Source organism: Octopus bimaculoides, chromosome 2, assembly GCF_001194135.2.
Source record: "Octopus bimaculoides isolate UCB-OBI-ISO-001 chromosome 2, ASM119413v2, whole genome shotgun sequence".
Classification (NCBI taxonomy): Eukaryota; Metazoa; Mollusca; class Cephalopoda; order Octopoda; family Octopodidae; genus Octopus; species Octopus bimaculoides.
Genome location: NC_068982.1, coordinates 48,087,050 through 48,097,601, shown reverse-complemented (window position 1 = coordinate 48,097,601; position 10,552 = coordinate 48,087,050).

Here is a 10,552-nt window from a genome sequence, read left to right as displayed (position 1 = left end):
ATATATATATATATAGATCATCAGTAAATCACAAATGCGAAAAGAAAAGTACACTCTAATTTATAGAGCAGTAGAGTATTTAGATAAAGATACTCATGCCCAATGAATGGCATTACCCAGGGTTTTACACCCATAAAGCACTTAGCTTTACAATATCTCATCAGACCCTAATGGCTGGTGGTCTATAACCTCTCTTCAAAGTAGAGGAAGAAAAGACAAAGAAAGATCAAACAAAAGGGATTGTCTCCCTTAGACCAGCTATCCAGAATCCACCCAGTTAGCTTGCAGGTCTCAGGATTTCAGAATCACTGGAAGTGTAAGCAGGGTCCTAGAACATACAAGACATTCCAAGGACTGTACTCATTCCCTCCAAAATTTGTGCAAATAGTAGAAATCCCTATTGCATTTATAATACATTATCCATATCGGTGCAATGCATGTTGCTACTAGAATAAATATGTAAACGTACAAACATGGTTGTACTATTTGTCCATTTCTTTTTACCATTCTTACTTAAAGTATCATTATAGAGATGGTTTCTCTTTACAATTCCAGTATTCTAGATATTTACATTCCTATATCTTTATTTAGATTCTAGTTATTTTACAAATAAGTTATTGGTTGTTAAGATTGGAATATTTATCAACAGGCATCTTGTTTTGTCTTATTGTACTTGTGAGCAATATCTAACTAATTTACTTATTTTTGTCTTTGAGAATTGGTATTTTCCAAAGTATAGACAAATTGTCACTTTCTGAAATGTATGGTGGCAAATGCTTATACCATTCTTTCAGAATTCTATGATATTTTCAAAATGTTTGGTGTAAGACACTTTCAGCTAATTATACTAGAATAAACAAAAGCAAGCTGATCAATTTGTGTATTGCATCTTCCACATATTCGATATCAGCTTTTACATTCTTCAAATATGCCTTTAGTGACTCGTGATGAGAAAAGCTTTGATCCCAATGCACCAGTCAGGACCCATTCCTAGGTTTGTCTATGAGTCTTTGATTTAGAGTTAACATTCTCTGGTTTTCAATAAATAGCAGCTTTTTCCGCATATTTTATGATGGTATTTGAGAATAAGTACGTTTACATTTATAATTCATGTTTCTTTCTATCCGTTTGTCTATTTGCATGTATGTATGCATGTATGTATGTATGCATGCATGCATGTATGTTTGAAAGAATGCATGCATATGTATGTGGGTGGGGGTGTATATATAGATAAGTATGTATCCATGTGTGTATATATATAATGGAGCCGCAAATGCAAAACATAGGCTTGTCCCAGAGCGCACAATGTTCCTGAAGGTCGGCAATGGTTTTCTTCGGTCACGAGTGGACGGTCATCGTATATATATATATATACATATATATATATATATATATATATATATTTATATAAATGTATGTTTGTATGTATACATATATATTTAGAAGTGATGGTGCATTGAAAAATCACCAAGTATGCTCTGTAAAGTGGTTGACATAGAAAGGGCATACAACTGTAGTAATTTTGCCAAAGCAGACACTAGAGGCCAACACAACCCTCAGGCTAGTTGAATCCTGTCAAACCATCTTGCCCATGGCAGCAGGAAATATGGACATTAAGAGCCTCAAAAAGCACATTGTCTATGTACTGACGGGAAATAACCACCCCACAGCAAGTGGGATCACTATACTAGCAAGCCAGTTTCGCTTGGAATTAAAGCTCATCAATAGTGATCGCTCCATTGCTTATAGTTAAGCTAAGTCCTACCTGTCAGTATATAGTATTTACCATATGAATCTATGGATGATTCAGCAAAATGGTAATGTGAAAATTATGAAATAATTCAGTTGTCTCTTATAATGACTGAGGATGCAGGGTAGCACCTATATTGCTAGAAACAAGAGTCAAAAACCTGTATAGCCACAAAAAGCACATTGTCCATGTGCTAACTTGCTAGTATAGTGATCTCACTCACTGTGGGGTGGTGGTTATCCCCCCTGTCAGTACATAGACGTTGCATAGAATTCGGAGGCCAGAAACTGGGGCAGGTGAAGTCATAAAAATTTTCTGACAACCACTGCCAACTCCTTCAGGAAGTATGTTAAGGAAACAAATTCTGTTGCCATACATATGACCTTCCAGCAACGACCCCCTCCAGTCAAAGTTTGGCCACAGTCTCCAGCAGCTTCAGATATGTGTCAGAATTTAGCCTAAGGCTCTGTTCAAAAATGTGGGGCAGCATGATGCCACCCTGACCAGAGACACACTCAAAGACCATCACAGTTTGGGGGAACTTGTTTTTTATGATATCCATGTCATTTCTTACAGCCTTTACAGTGTTCCCAGAGCATTGAGCAGCAGTCATAATGCTGGAATTTTGTTACCTGTTGTGGATCATCATGATACAAGTAACTCTTTTCCAATATCCAGATGGCTTACAGTTCTCCATGTCATCTAACCTCTCTTCAATCACAACTTTAATCTTTATGCTCTCCAATGCTGCTGACTGTTCATCAATACATCAAGCTGTTCTTTAAAAGAACATGACATAAAAAAATCCTAAAATTTAGTCTGCACACTTTGTATAATATAGCTTCTTTGAAAATGGAAAACAATGCTTTGCTTTGCTTGTGTTTCTGAATGTATTTAGATCAGTTCCTAGTGGTTTGTTTTTATTCCCAACTAGGATTTTAAAGTCCTACAATCAGAATTTTTATAAGAATTTTCTGATAGCAGAATACTCCTACCTCATTCTTTTTGTAGCAAATTAACTTATAATGTTCACTTTTGAATGGCATATTGATTTCTTCTTTAGAGCCTGACTATTTTTCAGCTCATAGATAACATTCATCAGAATCTTGGTCACATACCTGAAACAGTGCCACTGTTAAAAGCATTTACAAACATTCTAGTACACAGCCTATTCTTCCACATTTAGAATTTAATCTTGATCCTGTTTCTATTTCTAGCAGGGTAAACAAGCACATGCAAACATCATCATCTATTCATGTCTCTTGAAACCCTATTGTACATGTGTAGTATTATTAGTAAGCCAAAAGGATAAACAAAGGGACAGACAGATAGAAAGAGACATTGTTCTTATGCTGAGTGATGCACTGTACTCCCTGAGAATTCCTGGGAAATTATTTCAATGTACAAAGATCTTTCACCAACATATTTTTTTTCTTTCTTTAAAATGCCAAAATGAAATTTAATGTATTGATATGGTTCCATTTAGAATATTTTGCTGTTTTGTTTCTGCTTTTCCATACACACATGATAAACATACCAGCTGGGATGTCATGTATATTTTAATCAAGAAACTGAAACTCTACAAGAACTCAAAACAATTGGTTGATTATATGAAACCTAAAACAATAACAATAGAATAATAACAATAGAGAAAATAACAAGAAAATCCTATCATTTTTCATGCAGACAGCATCTTGGAAATTATATAATCTTTAAACAATTCTATTTTCCTATGACAACCAATGTACAGTCTTGTATGTTATTTAGGGAATCGTATCATCACTTCTTCAACAAGTATGGTGAAGGCTATGCTTTGCTGATGAAGTCAGAATAAATACAAAATATGTCTAAAATTGCCACCCACCATACTTAGAACAAGAAATAATATTAACCCTTTAGAATTCAGATTATTCTGTCAAATGTAATGCTTATTTACTCACATTGTTTTGAATTAATCATGGATTATCTTGTAGCTTTGAGATTTTCATGTGATAGCTTATTTTAGGACATTGTAGGGCAGGTGTGCGATACTGTATCTGGCTGGTTTGACTATAAAGCATGTAGAATATTTTGGCCAGATATGGCCAGTTTGAATGCTAAAGGGTTAATTAGTGATGAATGTCATTTATACCCACTAAGTAATTTATTTATTTTTGGCAGCTTTTAATGTTCCCACATTAAATAGATTAAATTAGTTTTCACAATTACAAATAGATATAATGGAAAGCCATTGCAAGCAGTTCTCTTAGCAGCTTTACCATTATGGTTCCTTAATTATTCTGCCAATCTTTTCCTTCCCTAGGTCATAAGCCAGGGCACCAACACATCTAGTACAGAAGTAAATTTCCATCTGAGTGTTTCTTTAAGCTTGGTAATTCAAATGATATGAGTGCCTTTGACTTTCATGGAACTCATCTGCTTTTGTCAAGCCTTGTCTTTTAATCCTACTGAGTGCCTAAGCATCTTCCTTACAGAGCAAGCTGAGTGAGGAGGATGTGTGTGTGTGTCTGTGTGTGTGTGTGTGTAGGATTTCCACATAGTTTGTGGCCACCAATTTTACCCCTAGGCTATTGTACTCTGCTAAAAGCACTCAAGGACCAGATAGTATTGGGAACCAGTTGCTGGATTAAACCTTCAAACTGTCGTTACACTGTGAATGAAACACAGCACGATACAAAAGGAGCAATTTGATTATTACGAAAAAGAAATAAAACTTAGATGAATAAATAAACAATAAACTCACAAATGAATAAATATATAAATAAATAGATAAATAACTTCCATTATTAATTGCTTTGATTTTTCCCAGAATTTTCTGTTGTTTACTCCCGCTGATAACATTCTGATAACTGAATACTCATAGTGAAATAAGGTAACCCAGTATTTTAATCGCTGGCCTTTATCACCAGATGGCAGATGACTAATAACTATTATCTTGTGTCTTTTACTTGTTTCAGTCATTAAACTCCAGCCATGTTGAGGCACCGCCTTGAAGAACTTTTAGCCGAACGCCAGTATTTATTTTATTTTAAAGTCTATCAATCGCTGTTGCCGAACTACTAAGTTATGGAGATGTAAACACAGCAACACCAGTTGTCAAGTGGTGGCGGGGAAACAAACACACACACAAACACATACTGACATGCATGTGCATGTGCACATTTAAATTTATACACACACACACACACAAAACAAGCTTCTTTCAGTTTCTCTCTTCTGAATCCACTCACAAGGCTTTTGTCAAGCCAAGGCTATTGTAGAAGACACTTGCCCGAGGTGGGTCACAGTGGGACTGAACCCTGAACCGTGTGGTTGGTGAACAAGCTTCTTACCACAAAGCTACATACAAATAATTATGACTTCCTTGAGAAAGCTATGAAATCCTTCTTTATATAAGGGTAAGCAATACAGTTAAATGAATTGATCTATGGTATTTCATTGGTGTTTAATTTATTGATGGCCAAAAAATGATGATGGACAAAGTCTAACTGAAGTAGGGTTTGGTACATTGAGTTAGACTACACATAGGCACAGATGTGGCTGTGTGGTAAGAAGCTTGCTTCTCAACCACATAGTTCTGAGTTCAGTCCCACTGCATGGGAAAATGTCTTCTATTACAGCCTTGGGCCAACCAAGGCCTTGCAAGTGGATTTAGTAGACAGAAACTGAAAGAAGCCCATTGTATATAAATCTCTCTGTGTGTGTGTGTGTGTCTGTCTGTCTGTCTGTGTTTGTCTCCACCACCACCACCAACACACAACCACCACTGCTCGACAATGAGTGCTGGTGTGTTTACATCCCTGTAACTTAGCAGTTCAGCAAAATAGACCAATGGAATCAGTACCAGGCTTTAAATACTTAAGTATTGGGGTCAATACATTCAACTAATAATTCTTCAAGGCAGTGCTCCAGCTTGGCCACAGTCTAATGAGTGAAACAAATAAAAGATAAACGACAAAAAGTAAAACATAGGAATTAATACTACTCCCTGCTATTTGTGGCATCAATTAACCAAGACATTCAATAGTTAACTGACAGTGGTTGCCAGGAGAAAGATTATCAGGTTGGGAAAAAAATACTTGCAGTTTTAATATTATGCAAATTTCTGGATTCTTTATATATTTATTTATTTATTTATTTATTTATTTATTTATTGATAACTCATACAAGTTATTTATAAATGTGAGTGGTTTGTTTTTGAAGGAAAATAACTTTAAATCTGTAATAAATTTTGTGATTTCATTGGTGATGTTTACAGCTTTTAGTGAACTTTGTATTTTAATTTACGAATATAAACTAGTCTCAGAACTTGTAACAACAACAATAATAATAACAACAACAGCAGTGGCAGCAGCAACAACAACAACAACAATAATAACAACAATAATTGATGTATCATCTAAAATATCTTCCTCTTTACTAAGTTTACAGCTTGCTTAAATAAATCAAGAGGAATATGAATCTAAATAAGTCAGTAAAAAATGTAAGAGAAGAAAAGAAAACAAAAACAAAAAAAAATTAACAAACAAAAAGCATACAATGAATAAATTTTGAGTTTTGCGCAGTAAGGAAGAAATTAAAATTAAATGGCAAAAGAGAAGAGAAATTTGCATGCTTTCTATTAAAATTTGATATCATGGAAAGGAATTTAAATAATCATGCCACAATTAAACTTAAAAACCAGGGGTTTTCAACCATTTTTTTTTTATCTACAGACCCCTTTGATTATTATTTTATTCTGGTGGCCCTCCTATAGCCATTCAATGTTTAAAAACTAGTTTTATAGAAACTTCTTTCAAAATTCTTATTTTGTTTTTCAACATTAACTTGTGTAGGTTGAATCATGTAATTTGCTAGAGAGAAACTTAGCTGTTTCTGGCAATATGTACCAATACATACATCTAAAGCAAAACTTTTTCAGGGGCCCTTAAAACACTATTGTGGGTCCCCATTTTAATATTTAGTTGTTTGGACCCTCCAGAAGTCTTATATGGAAACTCAGGGGCCATGTGGACCTCAGTTGAAAACCACTGATATAAACCAATGTGAAAGTGTCTGTGGTTGCTTAAACTGCTGAAAATAGCTTCAAAATTTCCCTCAGACTTCATCCTGTTGCTTTACAAATGGAATACTATACTGAATATACTGAATATAATCCTTTCTACTATAGGCACAAGGCCTGCAATTTTCAAAGAGTGTGATAGTCAATTACATCAACCCTAGAGCTTAATTGGTACTTATTTTATCAAATGTGAAAGGATGAAAGGCAAAGTTGACAATGGTGGGATTTGAACTCAGAACCTAAAGCTGGAAGAAATGCTGCTAAGCATTTTGTCTAGCATGATAATGACTCAACCAGCTTGCAGCCATTTTTTTATTTTTCTAATTTTAGTACAAGGCCATCATTTTTGAGGGGGAAGGGAAAGTACTTGATTTGTACTTTATTTTATCATCCCATGAAATGTTGAAAGGCAAAATCAGCATCAGCAGAATTTGAACTCAGAACATAAAGAGTCCAGAATATAATACATACATAAAACAAAAAGAAATGGATTTTGCAGGAAAGCTCATCAAACAGTGATTTAAAATTTTGTCACAAGGCCAGCAATTTCGGGATATGGGGTAAATTGGATACATTGATGCCAGAGCTCAAATGGTACTTAGTCTATCAACCTCAAAAGAGTGAAAGGCAAAGTTGACCTCAACAGAATTTGATCTCTGAATGTAGAGTCAGATGAAATGCTGCTAAGAACCTTGCTAATGATTCTGCCAGCTCACCACCTTAAGCTTACCAAATAATCCTATCTACTATAGGCACAAGGCCTGAATTTTGGGGGAGGATCCTAGTCAATTACCTCGACTCCAGTAACTTATACTTATTTCATTGACCCTGAAAGGATGAAAGGCAAAATCAGTCTCGGCAGAATTTGAACTCAGAACTCTACGTCAGACGAAATGCTGCTAAGAATCTTACCCAGCATGCAAACAAATCTCCCACCTTAAGCTCATCAAATAATAAAAATCAACTGGGGAAAATCTCAGTAGATTAACATCAACTATCTAGGGCTATGGAGGGGCAGATCAAACTTAACATATCTATTCATGAATAGTATACACTTCTATCGTGATGGCACCACCGTTCGAGCGTAATCGTTACCAGCGTCACCTTCCTGGCGCTTGTGCCGCAGCTTCGTGTACCTGGCACTTGTGCCGGTGGCACGTGAAAAGTCATTTGAGCGAGATCATTGCCAGTGCCGCTGGACTGGCTCCTGTGCAGGTGGCACGTAAAATACACCATTTTGAGCATGGCCGTTGTCAGTACTGCCTGACTGGCCTTTGTGCCGGTGGCACGTAAAAGCACCCACTACACTCTCGGAGTGGTTGGCGTTAGGAAGGGCATCCAGCTGTAGAAACTCTGCCAAATCAGATTGGAGCCTGGTGCAGCCTTCTGGCTTGCCAGTCCTCAGTCAAATCGCCCAACCCATACTAGCATGGAAAGTGGACGTTAAATGATGATGATGATGATGATATGATTTGTTCAGAAAATGACATGTTTTCTTGATTTCTACAATATTGTCTTTATATTGATGTACTTTTATGACCTACACCAGTAAAGTTCAAAGCCACCTTCAAATTTACTTTTAGTTTCATTTAGACTATATGAACATTTTCAATTTATTTTATAGAGAGATTGTTGTGAATTGGACAAAGCACTCCTTTTCTCATAAATCACAATACTAAACAAACAACAGGCAATGAATATTGCATACATAAGATACTTCTTTTCTGCAGTTTCATTGTCCACAATGACATGTGCATGTTATATGTAAGTACATATGATACATGAATAAACACAATAGTCATTGAGCTATCTACATGTAATCATTGTTATTGTCAATGTTGTCGTCATTATCATTTTGACATCAACTTTTCCGTGCATGCTTGGGTTAGACAGAAGTTGTTGAGGTGGATTCTCTATGGCTGGATGCCCTTCCTGTCACTAACCCTCACCTGTTTACAAGCAATGCTCCAGCCATGACTGCTCCAGCCGTGACTGTGCTCCAGCCATGACCTGAGGTGTTACTATCATATGCCAAGGAGACTGTTTATTTATTTTTTTCGAAAAAAGTTTGTTTTCTATTTTCGTCTTTATGTTTTCGTTTCTCATTGTGTTTAACGTTTTTTTGATGTCCTGTACCCATATATTCGTGTATATATACATATAGATGTAGGTATGTACATACATGTATGGATATATGCACATGTTTATATATCATTTATATTATTATACACATACATGCAGAGACACACATGCATACACACGCACGCACATGCACACACACACACACACACACACACACACACACACACACACACACACACACACATACACACAAATGTAAGTGGAGAAACGGAAGAAAGGGTGGTAGCCATGTTGGACTTCCTGCACCTCTATATTTATTTGAATTTCCATCAACCTGAGGAAAAGCCCTGTTAGGGGCTTGAAAACTTTTAAGTAGTACAAAACAAAATCCGAATCAAACTGTTTTGAACAATATACTCTTTTCCACTGAGAGCCCCAATATTAGACTATTTTTTTTTAGTCATTGCACAGTGATTGCTTATAAGCTTTAAGCTTATAAAAAAATATTATTAAGACCGTAGAGGTAGTCAGAGTGTTTGATAGAGTACTTAAACTCAGGCTAGTCTTGCAGCATAGTATGGCTACAATTATATCTGCCTATGCCCCACAAGCAGGCTTACCAAATGAACAGAAGGACCACTTTTATGATATTCTTCTGCTGGCAACCTCAAAGATGAGTGACAATGATCTCATCTTCATGGCTGGGGATTTCACCAGGCATGGCTCCTTCATGAACCACCTGATTTACAATACAGGTGACTAGATGATAATCCACAGCACCAGATATGTTAAGCCCGGTGTCTTTCATGGTGTTCATGGGGACCCGAAACAAAGAGGGAACAAGGCTACTGGAGTTCTGTCATGCAAATGACCTTTTGATCTGCAACACCAACTTCAGGAAGCCAGCCATCCACCTGATAACCTATTAATCAGGTGACTCTGCTAGCCAGATCGATTTCATTCTCAACAGACAGCAGGATGCATGGTTGCTCTTAAATACAAAGACCCTCCCTGGTGAAGAATGTATCCTCCAGCACAGACTAGTCATTAGTGACTTTAGACTCCAGGCAAGAAGGATACCAGGAAGCAGACCAATCTGGAGAAGAAGGATTTGGAAGCTTAAGGACCCTTCATGTGCTCAGAGATTTAGGGACATCCTAATTGAGAAATTTGATGAGAAGGAGGAAGAGCTACAAACTTGTGACAAAGAGGGCAACTAGGAATTCCTGCATGACAGCTTGCTGAGTGCCACAGACCAAATCTGTGGCTGGTGCAAAGTCCCTTTCAGACCTAGGGTAAAATGGTGGTGGAGCATTACTGTAGACAGGGCCATCAGAGCAAAGAAACAGGCCTGGAAGAGTAGGAGCAGCAGGGAACTGTATCAGATAGCCAGAAGGGAAGCCTCTCCTCTCCTGCTCCGACTCCTACGTCTCTTTACTTCTCTTCACTCCTACTTCTCTTCACCCCTACTATTTCTCTCTTCTCTCTTACTCTCTTCCCTTCTCTCTCTCTCTCTCCTCACTTTCTCCCTCCTCCCATACCCACCCTCCCTTTCTCTTATATCCCATTCTCCTTCCCCCTTCATTGTCAACCCTCCCTCATAAGCCAATCCCACCCCAACCTCTGCCTACCCACATACCCCTACCTCTACCTCCACT